Below are 18,983 nucleotides of genomic sequence, written 5' to 3' on the forward strand. Positions count from 1 at the left end.
GGCGAGGTCAGAGCCAAACTATGGTTTTCTATTTATTTTTGTTTTCATGACACATTTTGTATACATATCAAAATCCTACTACTACTAGTGTTAATAATAATAATAATAATAATAATAATAATAAATTTAAATATACAAAGACTATACAATAATTTCAGTTATATTTTAGATATTTTCCGAAGAGATTGTAGTATTTTAATGAAATTTATTTCTCTGGTGTTTTTAGAAAAAATTTTAAATTGTCAACTATAAAATGTCACACCTGTACAACTCAGATCGGTTGTTTTTGTATACTCGTAAAACTATCCATGGACATCTGATTGAAGAATAATTTTGATGCCATTCAGCAATAGTTTAGCTACTCTTTAATTTGTAAAGTCAGTTTTATTCTGCTCAGTCGGGGATACAGTATATAATTTACCATCAATACGGAACATGCATATAGTATTGCTAATAAATTTGGGATACAGTTTATCATTTACCATCAATAAGAACAAGTATGTAGTATTGCTTATCAGTCTGGGATACGGTTTAACATTTCCTATCGATAGGAAAACGTGCGCTGTTAGAACTGATCAATATATGCTCTTTGCTTAAATTAATTTACATTTCCTCCCACTCAGCACCTTTAAAAAACATTTATAGAGCACAAAGCCATAAGAATATATACATAATGACCGTATATGGCAAGGTTGTCTTCATCATGCTCACTTTATTGGCGGGCACTCATACATCGACATAAAGAAGATTAGAGTTCGAGCTTCCTTTACGGGTGTGTCACTCCTGGCGATGTTGACTTCATTTTATATAGTTGGGGTGAGGAAAGGTACAATCTTCGAACTGTAAAGAGAAGGAGTAGCCCTATAATAAGTCTGGCAGCTGTCTTTTTTTTGTTGAAATCACACAACACTTGATATAAAATACATGTAAAATTATTATAATTATTCAAAGCTTACCAATTTCACATAATTCTGGAATATCTGTCTTTTAGAATAGAATGTAAATAATTACATGTGGAATGAATTAGAGATGGCCAAGATACTTGAGAGCAAACCACTGAATATTTGACCTTAAATTCTGAACTATCATGATATTTTACATTGATGTTATTTAATTTCTACATTATTTTTTATTGAGCATCAAATTGGTGGTGACGTCGTTTCTACAATGGTCAATTCTAAGATTACATTTACATACATACTCTTAATGAAGTTTATACAATTATTACACATTATGTTCCATAATTACAAAGCATCGGTTAAAGCAATGGATGCATTCTGCTCTTTGGAGTTACAAACATAAACGAAATTCGTTTTCATGAGCTTACGGATACATACGAAGTTGATTCGTATACATTCCTTTCCCAAAACCTTTAGCGGAAGAATTAGGTTGCCTGACTCAGACATCACGACCGTCGCGATATCTATTTTCTAATTTGCAAACGTTAACATACACACATGTCCTGCGAAGCAAGCAGCAGCAGCACTGAAAAATGTGCTGTGTTAGCAAATCCCTCAATGTGGCATGTGTTCTGTGTAAAGTTACGTAATTCAATAATGTATAATAGGGAGAAAGACTGTGTTATATATTTGTATAATATTAAAGGTATAGCGATATACAGCTGACAAACACTGTCTTTATCAAACTTATACAAATTTGAGTTATAACAATAAAATTACATTTTGTGAAAATTCCAAGAAAATTCAATCGTAAATGTATGTTACAAAAGATGCAGAAATTATTAAACAGAGAAACTCAGGTTGTATCTCAGGATGCAACTTATGTTGCATTTCAGATCGTGTCACATATTGCTTCTCAGGTTATATCTGATGTTGATCTCTGACTGCATCTCATGTTGTATCGCAGGTTGTATCTCATGTTCCATCTCGGGTTGTGTCACATGTTGCATCTGAGGTTGTATCTCATGTTATATCTCACGCTGTATCTCGTGTTGCATCTCAGATTGTGTCACATGTTACACTTCATGTTGTGCCTAATGTTGCATATCAGGTTGTATCCCATGTTGCATCTGATGTTGTATCTCATGTTGCATCTGATGTTGTATCTCAGGCTGTATCTCATGTTGCATCTTAGGTTGCATCCCATGTCGCTTCTCAGGTTGTGCCACAAGTTTCATCTCAGGTTGTATCTCATGTTGCATCTTAGGTTGTGTCACATGTTATACCTCAAGCTGTATCTCATGTTGCATGTGAAGTTGTACCTCATGTTACATCTCAGGTTGTGTCACATGTTGCATTTCAAGTTGTATCTCAAGTTGCATCTCAGGTTGTTTCACATCTTGCATGTGAGGATGTATATCATGTTGCATCTCAGGTTGTATCTCATGTTGCATCTCAGGTTGTGTAACGTTTGCATTGTCACATTTGCATCTCAGTTTGTTTCTTATGTTACGTCTTAGGTTGTGTATCAGCTTGTATCTTATATTGTATCTCAGATTGTGTCACATGTTGCATCTCCGGTTGTGTCACAAGTTGCATCTCAGGTTGTATCACAAGTTGTATATCATGTTGCATCTTAGGCTGTATATCGGGTTGCATCTCATGTTGTATCATGGGATACAGACACCTTACGAATAAGAGCTTAGGAATTTAAAACACAAGCATGTAAAGAAATGACTATAGTAGATGGCAATTCGTGAAAAGTTGAGCATAAACAGTGTTTCAAAAAGAACAACTAGTCATGGAAATGGTAAGGAAAAAAGATTCCTTTATGACGGTAAGTGGTATGTACCACCACTTTGGGACTATCTTGTGGTACATGATTTTGTGTTTTTGTCTTTGTGTTCAGGTAAAGTAGTTCGATTCATTATCTTTTAATATGAAAGCTCAAGTAAATCTGCAATTGATAATCTCTTATTATCTATTACCGTCAGGATGTGACAAAATGATTTCAAGGGACCAAGTGACCATACCGTTATTGCACCCGACTGTCTACCATAGGCTAGAACTGACCAACCCCATATAATCAGTGTTGCTAATAAGACCTAACTAATTGCAAAAGTCTAACACACAAAGACACATAACAGTGATTCAGTTGAATCATAGTCGTACACCCCCCTATATATATATATATATATATATATATATATATATATATATATATATATATATATATATATATCTGTGTGTGTGTGTTGGTCCGACTCTGTCAAATTAGAAAGTGTCGGTAAAACGCTGTAACAACCAAAACTATGAAGTAAGTTGCTTAGCTGGGATTTGAACGTCATTTATAGCAATTATAGATATTATCACGGCGACGAAATTGACGCCAATATTCACACCTAGGCAACCGACAAAGGTTGACCTTTACAAGTTTCTAACTCGCGACCAATTATTTAATGAATCTTTCACATTCTGAAGTAGGAGAAGATATAGATCGTCTGAGTTAGGGTCAATTTAAAGCATATATATGCGAACAGAAGACTGACCGAAACATTTTAGTAGACACGTCAAAGTGCATAACAAGCGACTGGGGGTGTGGCTTGGGGTGGGGAACAAGATACACAACGAATTTGTAGAACTGATTAACGTCTTGAGAACGAAAAACATCCATATCTTGTATGTGCTTTTAATTTCGAAAAGCGCTTTTATTAGACCCAAGAATAGTAGCTTTTGGAATTTCATACCCCATGATACTGCTAGTCGACCTAACTAAAAACATTTTGAATAGCTAGACAACACAGATATGTTGTTAGTACAGACCTGGGATTAAACACAACTTTTGTATATGTGTGTGCAACTGGCTTATCGTAAATTTTGAAATTAAAACCGACATCGAGTTCCTGGATCACGTGATCATATTCTACGCGACTGGTTAGTGTACATCAGTATCAACGATTCTCTTGAAGCAATCGAACCGTTACTTTATGGTTAGCTCGTACCGGCTCTAACAGCTACGGCGGATTCCGTTTCTCTATTAGAAGTCTGTTGGTGAAAATTATCTTCATCTTTGATTGCTTCCTATTGGTAAAGAATTTAAGCGTACAGAAGGTAAGAGCATGCCATGTAACGAGAATGCGGAATACTTCGGCTTTATTGTAGTGGCTTGATGTCCCGGATTATGCTCCAGAGTTTTCACAAAATTGTCACGTCATCATCTAACCATACTACTTCACGAAGGTGTGGTTTTGTTTGTTTATTTCCTCGACTCAAGTTTGGTTGTCAGTGTGGCACATAAAACACTTGTTTGCCTAGCTTGGGCCCCGACGTTCAATTGGTAAGATCATGCGATATAATTCATGCACCACTTTATTTTAGCCTATGCAGTGTTACATGTATGTTATTTCATTTATATTTGATTTAATTTGTGTTTGATTTGATTTGATTATTTTGGGGTTTTGGAATCTTTATATTTTCTCTACATGTCAATATAATGCAATTTTGTTTAATAGGAATGTGATATTTTCCAGAAAGTTCAGATTGACCTGTGTTACGTATTTAGGCTCGAATAAACAGTAACACAGAAAGAGTGAAAACAACAAGCTTTTTAAAATTTAACAAGTAATTTATTTGTTAGAAAAATTCTGTAAAAATAAAAAAGGAAGAACTTACGGTTTCAAGAATCAACTCCAAAAGTAATCTAAGAATAATCCACGAATTAAGTTGCAAAAGTCATAGTAAAAAAATGTTCTAATAATTTCAAGTTCGAATCCTGATGGAAAATCCAAGATGGATGACGATGCTGTATGCTGTAGTCAGTACTGTGCTTATTTACGGTTCCTTGTAGAAATACAAATAATGGCATTCCAATGTTGAAAATCCAAATTAAACTTGTAAGCAATGTCTTTCCCTAATTTCTGTGTGAGCACTCCTCAAAATATTTCCAGAGAATAAAGAATTAATCCTTTTGAAATCCAACTGATCTGAAGAAAATTATAGCTCAAGATCTGACTACAACAAAAAAACTTGACATCAGTATAAAAAGCCCAAAACTGAGAGATCTCTTAATAAAACAAATGTATACACTATTCTAAGTCGCAGTTTCGAAATTCCCCCAAGTTGCGAAATCAGAAGGGGGTCACGTGATCGTGTTTATATCACGTACACCAAAAACGACCCTGATGACAACCAATTATTTTTACTCCACGAACAAAAAAAATTAAAAACAAATTGTTTACATCTTGAATGTATTCCCATCATGACCTTGGAAATAACCAATCATTTTAAAATAAAATAGAACCTGTTTATGAAAGTAGCTACAAGTTCTGAAAACAAGGTCAGAATTTAGATCAACACCTGGTGTTTATAAACCAACAGTCAAGGTTGAACAATTTTCTGAAAAAGTATCATCTCTAGTGAATTAATTTAGATTATAAGAGCATATAATAGAATATATAAAAAAATACTGACAAACAATTAAATGAAAATAAATATGTATTATATCAGATATACGTAACACCTGACTCTTTCCATAAATACCTAACAATAGAACAATTGTTTCCATTTTTGACATAGTTCCTGGACTTGATTGAGGGTCAAGTAAACAACTTTTTTTGGGAGTAAAATGATTGGTTCTTATCAATGACATAGAGGAGCTATGTGGCTTTTACATGTAAACATGATCACGTCATCCTCTATTTTGCAATTAGGCATTTTCGAAATTGCGAAATACTGAGTAGTAATAATGATCTTTAGAGAGAGAGAGAGAGAGAGAGAGAGAGAGAGAGAGAGAGAGAGAGAGAGATATGGGAGAGTCCGGTCTTTAAAACACTTTATGTCAAGTAGTTTTCTTCAGTTGCAACCTGTATTGACGTATTGAAGATTTTGAGTTTTTGAGTTATATGTTAATTTTTCTTCAGATTATTTGGATTCTAGATGATTAATTCGTTTCATTGGAAATATTATTGTATTCATACAGAACTCTTAAACAAGGACATTTCTTGAAAATTTTATTTGGATTTCCAAAACCGGAGGATAAATTATTGTGTTTGTACAAGGAACTGTAGACGTCAACACCGTACAGGCTACAACATACGTCATCGCCTTCCATCTTGGATTCTTCGTAGGGACTCGAACTTGGAATCATTAGAACATTTCAATATTAGGACTTAAAAAATTGTATTCGTGGGTTATTCTTGTATTATTTTTGGATTTGATTCTGGAAACAGTAAGTTCTCATACTTTTTCATTTTAACAGTATTTTACCAGGGAAATAAATTATATGTTATATTTTTCAAAGCTTGTTGTGTTCACTCTTTCACGTAACAGTAGTCTTTGCCAAAATACCAACCCACGATGAACAACTGTGAACTAAAATCCGCAATAGCCATGTTTTATTCGCCTGTACATATGTATAATCGGATGCATATATGTATAACATGATGCTGTAATCCAGCGTTCGTATAAAAATGCTCGACCAGTTAAAATTAACTAGAACGTACTCAGCGCGATACATCCTCAAACCTCTTTTGTTATACGTGTGTGATGGGGTTTTGACGTATATAGCAATATAAAAATGTATATCACGAATACTCTTCCTGAAACTTGGACCGCATTGGTAATTGTTTTCATTGTAAATGAATGAGGTTGATTTAGTGTAAGTTTAGGTTTTACGAGACATAGATAAAATCCTGACACGAAGTTTTGTTTGTCAAAAAGAAAACGCCCCTCCATTGTCAACAACTCGAATTATAACCCAGGACATTTATGGTTGAGCATGGACCATGCGTTTTATTCTCATCTAGCTTGCGTTTGCAGTAAAGAGGAGTTGTATCTAGCATGAATATCACGCATTTTATTCTCATCGAGCTTGCCTTTGCAGTAATGACGAGTTGTATTCAGCATGAATATCACGCGTTTTATTCTCATCGAGCTTGCCTTTGCAGTAATGACGAGTTGTATTCAGCACGAATATCACGCGTTTTATTCTCATCGAGCTTGCCTTTGCAGTAATGACGAGTTGTATTCAGCATGAATATCACAAGTTTTATTCTCATCGAGCTTGCCTTTGCAGTAATGACGAGTTGTATTCAGCATGAATATCACAAGTTTCATTCTCATCGAGCTTGCCTTTGCAGTAATGACGAATTGTATTCAGCATGAATATCACAAGTTTTATTGTCATCGAGCTTGCCTTTACAGTAATGACGAGTTGTATTCAGCATGAATATCACAAGTTTTATTCTCATCGAGCTTGCCTTCACAGTAATGACGAATTGTATTCAGCATGAATATCACGCGTTTTATTCTCATCGAGCTTGCCTTTGCAGTAATGACGAGTTGTATTCAGCATGAATATCACGCATTTTATTCTCATCGAGCTTGCCTTTGGAGTAGTGGCGAGTTGTATTCAGCATGAATATCACGCGTTTTATTCTCATCGAGCTTGCCTTTGCAGTAATGACGAGTTGTATTCAGCATGAATATCACGCGTTTTATTGTCATCGAGCTTGCCTTTGCAGTAATGACGAGTTGTATTCAGCATGAATATCACGCGTTTTATTCTCATCGAGCTTGCCTTTGCAGTAATGACGAGTTGTATTCAGCATGAATATCACGCGTTTTATTCTCATCGAGCTTGCCTTTGCAGTAATGACGAGTTGTATTCAGCATGAATATCACAAGTTTTATTCTCATCGAGCTTGCCTTTGCAGTAATGACGAGTTGTATTCAGCATGAATATCACAAGTTTTATTCTCATCGAGCTTGCCTTTGCAGTAATGACGAATTGTATTCAGCATGAATATCACGCGTTTTATTCTCATCGAGCTTGCCTTTACAGTAATGACGGGTTGTATTCAGCATGAATATCACGCGTTTTATTCTCATCGAGCTTGCCTTCACAGTAATGACGAATTGTATTCAGCATGAATATCACACGTTTTATTCTCATCGAGCAGTAATGACGAGTTGTATCCAGCATGAATATCACGCGTTTTATTCTCATCGAGCTTGCCTTTGCAGTAATGACGAGTTGTATTCAGCATGAATATCACGCGTTTTATTCTCATTGAGCTTGCCTTTGCAGTAATGACGAGTTGTATTCAGCATGAATATCACGCGTTTTATTCTCATCGAGCTTGCCTTTGCAGTAATGACGAGTTGTATTCAGCATGAATATCACGCGTTTTATTCTCATCGAGCTTGCCTTTGCAGTAATGACGAGTTGTATTCAGCATGAATATCACGCGTTTTATTCTCATCGAGCTTGCCTTTTCAGTAATGACGAGTTGTATTCAGCATGAATATCACGCGTTTTATTCTCATCGAGCTTGCCTTTGCAATAATGACGAGTTGTATTCAGCATGAATATCACAAGTTTTATTCTCATCGAGCTTGCCTTTGCAGTAATGACGAATTGTATTCAGCATGAATATCACAAGTTTTATTGTCATCGAGCTTGCCTTTACAGTAATGACGGGTTGTATTCAGCATGAATATCACGCGTTTTATTCTCATCGAGCTTGCCTTCACAGTAATGACGAATTGTATTCAGCATGAATATCACACGTTTTATTCTCATCGAGCAGTAATGACGAGTTGTATCCAGCATGAATATCACGCGTTTTATTCTCATCGAGCTTGCCTTTGCAGTAATGACGAGTTGTATTCAGCATGAATATCACGCGTTTTATTCTCATTGAGCTTGCCTTTGCAGTAATGACGAGTTGTATTCAGCATGAATATCACGCGTTTTATTCTCATCGAGCTTGCCTTTGCAGTAATGACGAGTTGTATACAGCATGAATATCACACGTTTTATTCTCATCGAGCAGTAATGACGAGTTGTATCCAGCATGAATATCACGCGTTTTTTTCTCATGGAGCTTGCCTTTGCAGTAATGACGAGTTGTATTCAGCATGAATATCACGCGTTTTATTCTCATCGAGCTTGCCTTTGCAGTAATGACGAGTTGTATTCAGCATGAATATTACAAGTTTTATTCTCATCGAGCTTGCCTTTGCAGTAATGACGAGTTGTATTCAGCATGAATATCACGCGTTTTATTGTCATCGAGCTTGCCTTTGCAGTAATGACGAGTTGTATCCAGCATGAATATTACAAGTTTTATTCTCATCGAGCTTGCCTTTGCAGTAATGACGAGTTGTATTCAGCATGAATATCACGCGTTTTATTCTCATCGAGCTTGCCTTTGCAGTAATGACGAGTTGTATCCAGCATAAATTTATCATCCGGTATATGATTCTTGTTATGTAGAGCTAATTTCCTGATTTCAAGCAAGTACTTGTCATAAAAGTATGCACTATACCATTTTTAACCAAACCAAACCATTTTAAACCAAACAAATGATACTGCGAGTTTAGGGTGTGGACAGTTAACATAGCATTAGCAATGTCAGTCCAAGTTATATAACACCAACGGCCGAGTGGTTTGATGAAAAAGATTGCTGTTTCAGTGGTTTCGTTAGTTACTGTTTCATTTGTGGGAAGGGTTGTTAACTGACCGCCCTTTGGGGAAAAAATTGACTGCAACTTAAAGTGGGAATATGTGTATGAGTATAAATGGCGGCATTTTAAAAACCATCCACCAAATCTGCCATGTGAGATTAAATATTTTTTTGTAGTTGAAATAACTGAGATTTTGTTTCTTAAATCGCGGATTTTCAGGCTCTTGTTGGGATAAAGTACATTACTTGAAACCTTGTACAAGCTGTTGTCTAGAATTGATATAACCTTAATGCTTAATGCTAGAGGTCCAGTCGATCGGTCTGATGGGACCCATATAAACTATGGCGACGTACCTTACATGTTGACTTGTACAGAATATGGTCAGGAAAGAATATATCCCATAAATGTGTACGTACCCCTGACTATATTGGCCTTTTAAGTTTACCTGAGTTTGCTACTTTGATGGGGACATTACGTGCTAACAGCTGTGGATCCTGAAGATACCAGGGTGGTTGTGAGGTTAACGTTGTTTGTTAAGGTACCCGGGTCAGTCAAAGGACTGTGTACCAACACTGAAAGTGATTTCCACCAAAACTTCTGAGCATGATGAAACAAGCACTGGCATGTGCAACGCTCAGTGTAACTTCATTGGGCTGCCCTGCTTACGGGACAGAGATGGTCAAGTCGCTGGTACACTGGACGACGAGCGTGCCAAGCGTTCAAATCTGATGTGCTTTTAATTTCGTAAAACGCTTTTATTGGATTATAGCAAAAATATTTAAACTTAACATGATGTATAGTTTGGAGACATGATTTTTTCTATATTTCGCATAGAAGTATTATATATCGATATGTATATTTAATTTGAACTTTGTGGTTGACTTTCGTCCATAAATGAGGGCAAAGGTTTGGTCCTACGTGACAAATGTCTTTTTGTTTTTTAAACAACGTATTACACATCTATTTTTGTCTCTGATTGTAGATTATATTTTAAAATTATTATTATCTGTACGTAAACATGTTTACTTGGATTTGAGTTCAGGGCATTGGTTTTTACATCGGGAATTTCTGGTATACATTTTCATGATATTTACCAAAGTATTAGTAATAAACCAGACCTTTTTAAAACTGAGAATGTTCTGGAAATGAACTTCTTACCTTCTTCCTAGTCCTTCTATTTTTTCTCATGTTAAAATATGAAGAGGAATCAGTCATTTAGTTGCGATCAGTTCTAATTGTTTAGGATTTATTCAAAGTAATCATTAGAGATACAAAGTTCTCATTAATACGTTCAGACTAAATCATAATTTGGAGTTATTGTGAATTTATTTAGAGACATTTTGGGTTTCATTAATGTGATGCATGAAGACTGTTAGCATCTCAACACTAGTCCAGGTATTGGTACATAAGCACATTCAAGATTGAACTCCATTCAGAATATCACTGGAATTCATTCGGAATATTCTATACTTTTGAACTTGTGATAGAACGTTTAGGAATATTTGGGGTTTAATTCACAATGCTGTAGGTTCTTGTTAAATATTCATAAATAAATTATTGTTGAATTTTACTAAATTCTTTGGTTCTTGCTTGCTGTGACATACTTTGAGACCACAGATTCGTAACAAGATATATGGATGACTAAGAAATTGTCATAGAGTAACACCTGACCCGTATACCCTTTCTGAAGTGCGATCCTGACGGGGGTCCATGCCTTGCTAATGTCAGTTGACAGTGAGGCAGAATTAAATGAATGTGACATCAATAAAAAAAACTTTTAGATGTTATTCTAAATAAGACAATCATGGATTTTGTAAAGAATCAGATTTATATTTTATAAAAACAAAAGCATTTAGACCCGATATTTCAAGTATTTTACTTTATTATATTTACATTATCTTACCATTTTAGACAAGTAAAAGACTGCAGTAGTATTATCATTGGTCTTTTACATTTGTTTGAAATAGTTTATCTTCTATTTAGAGTTTGGTAACTTTGAAGTTATATTTTCAGAACTGGCTTTTAAAGGGCATTGTTTGGCCAGGATTGTGCTGTTGTGCCTTTGAACTTCATACTTAGATGTATTTGCATGCATCTCTGTAAGATACATTAGACAGAGGCATGGAACAACAAGAGTCTACTTTTCAAAATTAGTGTGTTTTCATCTCTGTCCTACTTTATAGTTTGTCATCATAAATTCCTTTATCCTGATGATCGTACTTGCAGTTGCCCGAACCATGTTCATCTTCTAATGACATTACGACTGTGTTGTTATATTTATAGTTTATTACATGCCCATGAAATTTAAATATTTAAGCAGTAGGGGCGGGGGGGGGGGGCGAACAGACCTTTTGCTGAACTATAATTTGCTCAAATCATAACCTCATACGAAAAGAAAAAAGGTCACAAACATCTTAGGGGTTATTTTATTATGTTGTTGTGTTTTTTTTTTTTCTGAAATTCGCATGTACTTTGTTTATATATATTATACTTTATTGCGGTGGCCCCCCCCCCCCGCTGCTATTAATTTATCAAGACCCGTTCTGGATGTGGGTTAACTGTGCTCGTAAAAAGAAGTTTTTAATCCATGTCACCGCTGCAGAATATTTCTCAACGTATGTGTATCAACTCCTCCAAACACAGCTAAAATATTACAGTTATCTCTGATAATTTGTACATCGTTGAGTAACATAGATCACGTGTCTACCTCTGCTTCGATTCAAGTATACTCATGGGAGTTTCAACATATTTGATAGAACATTTATTTATCAGTCTGACACTTCGATTCAGAGAGATGAAAATCCCGTAAACACACACACACACACACACACACACACACATATATATATATATATATATATATATATATATATATATATATATATATATATATATATATATATATATATATATATATATATATATATATATATATGTGTATATTATAGGAGTTTCAACATATTTGATAGAACACTTGTTTTCGAAATGAACTCAGAAGAAGAATTGAAGTATATTTCTGGATTTAATTATTTTGTCCTTCGTGATTATTACTCAATATTTGATGTATCATCGCTTGATAAATCTGTTTTTGTTACGAATAAAGCAGATGCGATAAAAGCATTACGTAGCAATAGTCATTACGATTACATCCTTAAAGGAATAATAACACACCACTTCAATAGGTTTTATTTATTCGCGTCTGATGATGATTTTGAACGAGTTGTTGATAAATTTAATAATAAATCGTCAGTTACTGAGATAATACCGAGATTCAGATTGAGATATCCAATCCTCGATATTGATTCATTTTACAAATATCAGATTGTTCATGAAAGTTACGATGATACGCAGGGTACATTTACACAGACTGACGAAAAAATGAATCCTGACGATATTATTGATTACTTTGGAAAACTATGCGATTGTCCACGTGATCAAATTTATCTTTTCGAAACTGATTCGGGTTATCACATCCATGTTAAATCCACTCCTGTATCATTTCAACGACAGATTGAATTAACAGCGAAGGCTAGCAAGGATAACAAGGAATGGAGCGTAGATACACAAGACGGAGTACACAGTATAAAAATATTTAATACTAGATCGCACAAGCCCGGCACGAAGACTCTATGTAAAAAAACTGATTTCACACAAAAACGTTTTACCCCGTGAACTATTAGCCTGTCCAACGAGTATTCAGCATGATGAAATAAAATATACTATCGAAGATGACCGTAAACACGATTATCCTGATGATCTTGATATTTCTGATAAAGATCTTGAACTGATTTCAACAGAACTGACGGAACAACCAGATCAATTACTAGGTATTGTATCATGCACTCGAAACACATACAATGTTCGACGAAGACCCGGTCATTGGTGCAATATTTGTCAACGACAACACGGTGTTACTGCATCAGGACATGTCATGAATAAATGTAATAATTGTATCGTAATAGTCAGTCAGCATAGTTATGTTGTTATATGTCCGAGTTCGATGAATGACCCGCGTATAATACTTGATCGAGGATCAGTCCCAGCCCCCGTACAACCACAAGCACAAACATAATTACAAAATCCTGATTATGCCAAATATTTATCGCGGCATAAACAAACCAGTCCGGGGTTATTTATTTCGAAGACACCTAATTACATGTTTACGTCAGCGCCTGTTCATGAAGGTGGTTCTGGATGTAAATCCATCTACGATGACTACATCGACGGATCAGCATGTGGAATTGGAAACTCTGAAGCAGCATGGAGATCAATAAAATCGCATCAATCAGTATGTTGTATTTCGTACAGAAAAACATTTACCAAAAAAGCGCGCGTAGATAATAACGCAGAATCATATTCTGATATTATCGGTGAAATAGTTTTCAAACCTGGTGATGCACGACGAGTAATTGTGCAAGTCGAATCACTTTATCGTATAAAAGGTGCTCCTGACGTATTAATGATTGATGAATGGCATGGTATTCGAAGACAGATCTTCAAGAACATATCATCATACAAGAAACATTGGAATGAACTATCAGCACTAATAAACACATCAGGACGTTTAATCGTCCTTGACGCAGACATGAACGATGATGATTGGAAAATGTTCAAGTTATTCAGGCCTGGAATAAAATTTGTCATTAACGATTATAAACCGGATCATGATAAGAAATTTATCGTTGAAAACTCGCACAAGGACAATTGGATGTTATTATTGGATCAGATAAAATCTGAAAAAATAGTGGTATTTTCACATTACAAGTCCAACATATATTATTCCGTGGAAGGTCTTGCAAAAATAGTACAGTCACGTGGATATCGAGTGAGATATTATCATGCTGATACCGATCCTGCGCAGAAGACAAAAGATTTCTCTGATATCATTCACGCGTATGAAGATATTGATGTTGTTATCTATAATCATACCGTCGAAGCAGGTATTAGCATAACTGATCCGAGATTCAAGAAAATGTTTGTATTCTAGTATGAGCTTAGATCTGTCGAAGCAACGAAACAAGCACTACATAGATTTCAATGTGTTGATGAGATTCATTATTCATCCTTGTCAAGATCATGTCATGGTAATCTTCCACCAACTTGTGCTGATGTACGAAGATTGATAATCAACCACGAAAAATTCCTCATTGATGAAATAAAACCAAACAGGGCCCCAAAACACAGATGAGTTATCAAGACAGTGCGGATTCACGTACATGAGTGATATTGTTGAAGAAAAAAATTCGAGGAAGTTTTTTTACCGCACGATTAACTGCATCAATGTAAGGATGTGGCTATTCGATAATACAACAACCACTAGATGATTATTATACATGGTTGTTGAAGAAAACTACGAGTATAAATCGTAACGATAATATTGATGAATTTCTGAAAACAACGATTGGAGAACGAATAAAATACGCCGACACCGATAATGCCGACCATGTCGATGAAGAAAAAGAAAGTACATTCAACACAATCAAGAATAATTCAGTCGATCCAGTCAAGGATAATTCAACCGATTCAACGATAAAATATTACAAATGCGATCCTGGCGAAACTTTTCCTCCGTACGTAACAAAGAAAACATACCTGAATAACTTATTTCAGTGTAATGTTGAAAAATTACCATCAGAAGAAGTTGAGCGTCTGTACAAAGTATCAAAAAATCTTATACTGCTTCAACAGGTTATCGTTGATAAATTTAACAACGGCACTGCAATAAATAACAAGAAATTCCGATCCGATAAAATTAGTCCTCGTGAAAAGATCGATCTGATCAGGGATTTCCTAACGATGTTTACCTTACCTGATATTGTTCAGAATAAAGATCTCACCGAAACATCTGTCGAAGTATCGCGTGAAGATCTTAAAATACACATCGAGAACATGCTGCACGATCGAGATCAACTTGCCAAGTATAACAATCTCATGAAAAATTGGTACAGTATATTTCCTGATATAAAGATTCATTCGGGTAAATTAACGACGAGAAGCATCATAGAAAAAATAAAACTAGTTTACATGGGGTTCGGTGCGACATTATCATCGAACGATAAAGAAAATCCTAGTCGAGGTGATTTTATGTTACATTATCCTGTATGGGTTGAATCAGATTTTATTAACGATAAAACATGGAGAAGTTCAATCGTTGAATACATCGATGCAGGAGGTGGTAAAGATATCCCGATAACCAATAAAGACTCTGAAATATTACAATTTCATGTATGGAGCGTTAACAGATGGTTTAGAACCTTCGATGTAGAGTGATAAAGTGGAAAGTGCAACATAAATTATAATAATATATATTTTATATTGCACTTTCCACATCGACAAAAAATATTCGGTGGAACAATTATTTTGTTATTTTGACGCTTGTATTGCACTTTCGACATATTCGATGAAACTATTCTGATGTTTGTTGAATATTTATGTGTCACTTTCCGCATCATTTATTTTGTTATTCTGATGTTTGTTGAATATTTATGTGTATTAAGCGTTAACAGATGGTTTAGAACGTTTGATACAGAGGGATAAAGTGACTGCGGAAAGTGCAACATAAATTATAATAATTATATAGTTTATGTTGCACTTTACGCATATTCAATGGAACATTTATTTTGTCATTCTGATGTTTGCTAAATATTTATGTGTCACTTTCAACATATTCGATGAAACTATTTTGACGCTTGTATCAGAATATCTTGCACTTTCAACATATTCGATGAAATATTTTATTTTATTGATCTGATGCTTGTTAAATATTTATGTGTCACTTTCAACATATTCGATGAAACATTTTATTTTATTGATCTGATAATTTCCCATCATTATTCGGTGGAACATTTATTTTATCATTCTGATGCTTGTTGAATATTTGTGTCACTTTTCGAATCAATTATTTTGTTATTCTGATGCTTGTTGAATACTTATGGTATTTCCCATCATTATTCGATGTAACACTTATTTTGTCAATCTAACACTTGTATTATTATTCGATTGTCAGTCTGATACTTTGTAGAGTGATAAAGTGACTGTGGAAAGTGCAACATAAATTATAATAATATATATTTTATGTTGCACTTTCCACATCGACAAAAATATTTGGTGGAACATTTATTTTGTTAATCTGACACTTGTATTATTCGATTGTCAATCTGACACTTGTATGAGATTTTCCTCACCTGATATAACATTTATTTTGTCAATCTGACACTTGTATTATTCGATTGTCAATCTGACACTTGTATGGGATTTTCCTCACCTGATATAACATTTATTTTGTCAATCTGACACTTGTATTATTCGATACATCTACGGACGGTTTTTCTGCATCATGATAAACAAATTTGTCTGTAATAACATAATAATTAAACCAAAAACACCGAGTATAATGACTGAATACATCAGCACAATGATTCTAAAAAACAACCTGTTGCAATATGTAAAATTACTTTTAAAAAAATCAATGATGATTTGATGTTTATGCGAATCGTTGATGTATGTTCTAGCGGATTTTCGCAGAAGCAATCAATGAGGTATTTATCTCGTGATGAGATTGCACGACGTAGATTGCAAAATAAACTTTTGAAAAGAAATAACTCACCATAAATAACGATTATTTCGGATTATCACGGATTATTTCGGATCATTATTATTTCGGATCATTATTATTACGGATCACCATTCTTATTATTTTGGATCATTATTATAATCAGAAATAATCTGAAACAGTCAAAAATAATTATATTCAGAAATAATCTGAAACAATAAAAAATTATTATAATAACCCACCGACGATTGAGGAGTTTTTAGCGTCAAATTTGAATCACAAGTACTACAAGTACATAGAATAAATAATGATACTATGTATCAATGGCAGTCTGAAAAAGTGATGAAATTCACCAATTACTTTGATATCATGAGAAAGTTTAAAATATCTATCGATGATATTATTGAGGGTTATTTTAAATCATCTGGTTCATTCTGGTTTATAATGAATGATAAAGATTCTTGGTTATCCACTGCGCTTGATGATTCGGGCAGTTCAGGTAATTCAGGTATTGATACAATCTGAAATAATTTGAAATAATCTGAAATAATCAGAAATAGTTATAATCTGAAACAATCTGAAATAATCAGAAATAATTATAATCTGAAACAATCTGAAATAATCAGAAATAATTATTAATTATTTTGCAAAATTTTGTTAATTTTTTTGGTCAATTAAAATATATATCGCCGCTTTTTATTATTATTATTTTACCAGCATTTATGTAAGTACTAAGTTTATTGAAGTGTAAAATAATAATAATAAAAAGCGGCGATAAATATTTTAATTCACAAAAAAAATTAACAAAATTTTGCAAAATATGTCAAAATTATCAGAATGATAAAATAAATGTTTCATCGAATAATGAGGGGAAATTATCAGATCAACAAAATAAATGTTCCACCGCTGATGAAGGAAGCATAATTATTATAGCTCATCAGGATAATCGTGTTTACGGTCATCCTCGATAGTATATTTTATTTCATCATGCTGAATACTCGTTGGACAGGCTAATAGTTCACGCGGTAAAACGTTTTTGTGTGAAGTCAGTTTTTTTACATCGAGTCTTCGTGTCGGGCTTGTGCGATCTAGTATTAAATATTTTTATACTGTGTACTCCAGCTTGTGTATCTACGCGCCATTCCTTGTTATCCTTGCTAGCCTTCGCTGTTAATTCGATCTGTCGTTGAAATGATACAGGAGTAGATTTAACATGGATGTGATAACCCGAATTAGTTTCGAAAAAGATAAATTTGATCACGTGGACAATCGCATAGTTTTCCAAAGTAATCAATAATATCATCAGGATTTATTTTTTCGACAGTCTGTGTAAATATACCCTGAGTATCATCGTAGCTTTCATGAACAATCTGATATTTGTAAAATGAATCAATATCGAAGATTGGATATCTCAATCTGAATCTCGGTATTATCTCAGTAACTGACGATTTATTATTAAATTTATCAACAACTCGTTCAAAATCATCATCAGACGCGAATAAATAAACCTATTGAAGTGTTGTATTATTATTCCTTTAAGGCTGTAATCGTAATGACTATTGCTTTTATCGCATCTGCTTTATTCGTAATAAAAACAGATTTTTCAAGCGATGATACATCTAATATTGAGTAATAATCACGAAGAACAAAATAATTAAATCCAGAAATATACTTCAATTCTTCTTCTGAGTTCATTTCGAATAGATTTTCCAAGATAAATTCAGGATCGCTTTCCAAACCACAATAATTATTTTTATTTAAAATTTTGTCTTTATTATAGATATAATCAGCCGGGATCACATGTGTTTGTATCAACAATTTTTTCTGCCATCAATATAATATTATATAAATAAAATATATATTTAATTATATAATATTATATTATATGCCATTCAGACTGGTACAAGCAGATGTAAATGGCTTCCAGAAGGATCGATTGAACTTTGTAATAAAACATGCCGTGGTGAATGCTGCGGATATCATAATCAGTATATCAGGAAAGGTTCTACTGGACCCAAACCGTGTTTAGGATGTAAAAGAGGTTTACGAGGCAACATAGAGAT

General features: G+C 34.2%; 1 protein-coding gene across 2 annotated transcripts in view; it reads left to right on the forward strand.

The window, feature by feature from the left end:
* Positions 1–3,816: 3,816 nt before the first annotated feature.
* The window catches only part of LOC149778297 (uncharacterized), a 36,460-nt gene continuing 21,293 nt past the window's right edge, over positions 3,817–18,983 (forward strand). The window contains exon 1 of one of the 2 annotated variants that reach the window (XM_089939112.1): positions 3,817–4,010. The gene's annotated coding sequence lies outside the window, so the exon portion shown is untranslated. Of the gene's footprint in view, positions 4,011–4,043; positions 4,237–18,983 lie in introns of those variants that run through there. The other variant, XM_089939113.1, reaches the window with a different exon arrangement.

Source organism: Sinohyriopsis cumingii, chromosome 17 (assembly GCF_028554795.1).
Source record: "Sinohyriopsis cumingii isolate HCF-2022 chromosome 17, ASM2855479v2, whole genome shotgun sequence".
In the NCBI taxonomy this organism is placed as follows: Eukaryota; Metazoa; Mollusca; class Bivalvia; order Unionida; family Unionidae; genus Sinohyriopsis; species Sinohyriopsis cumingii.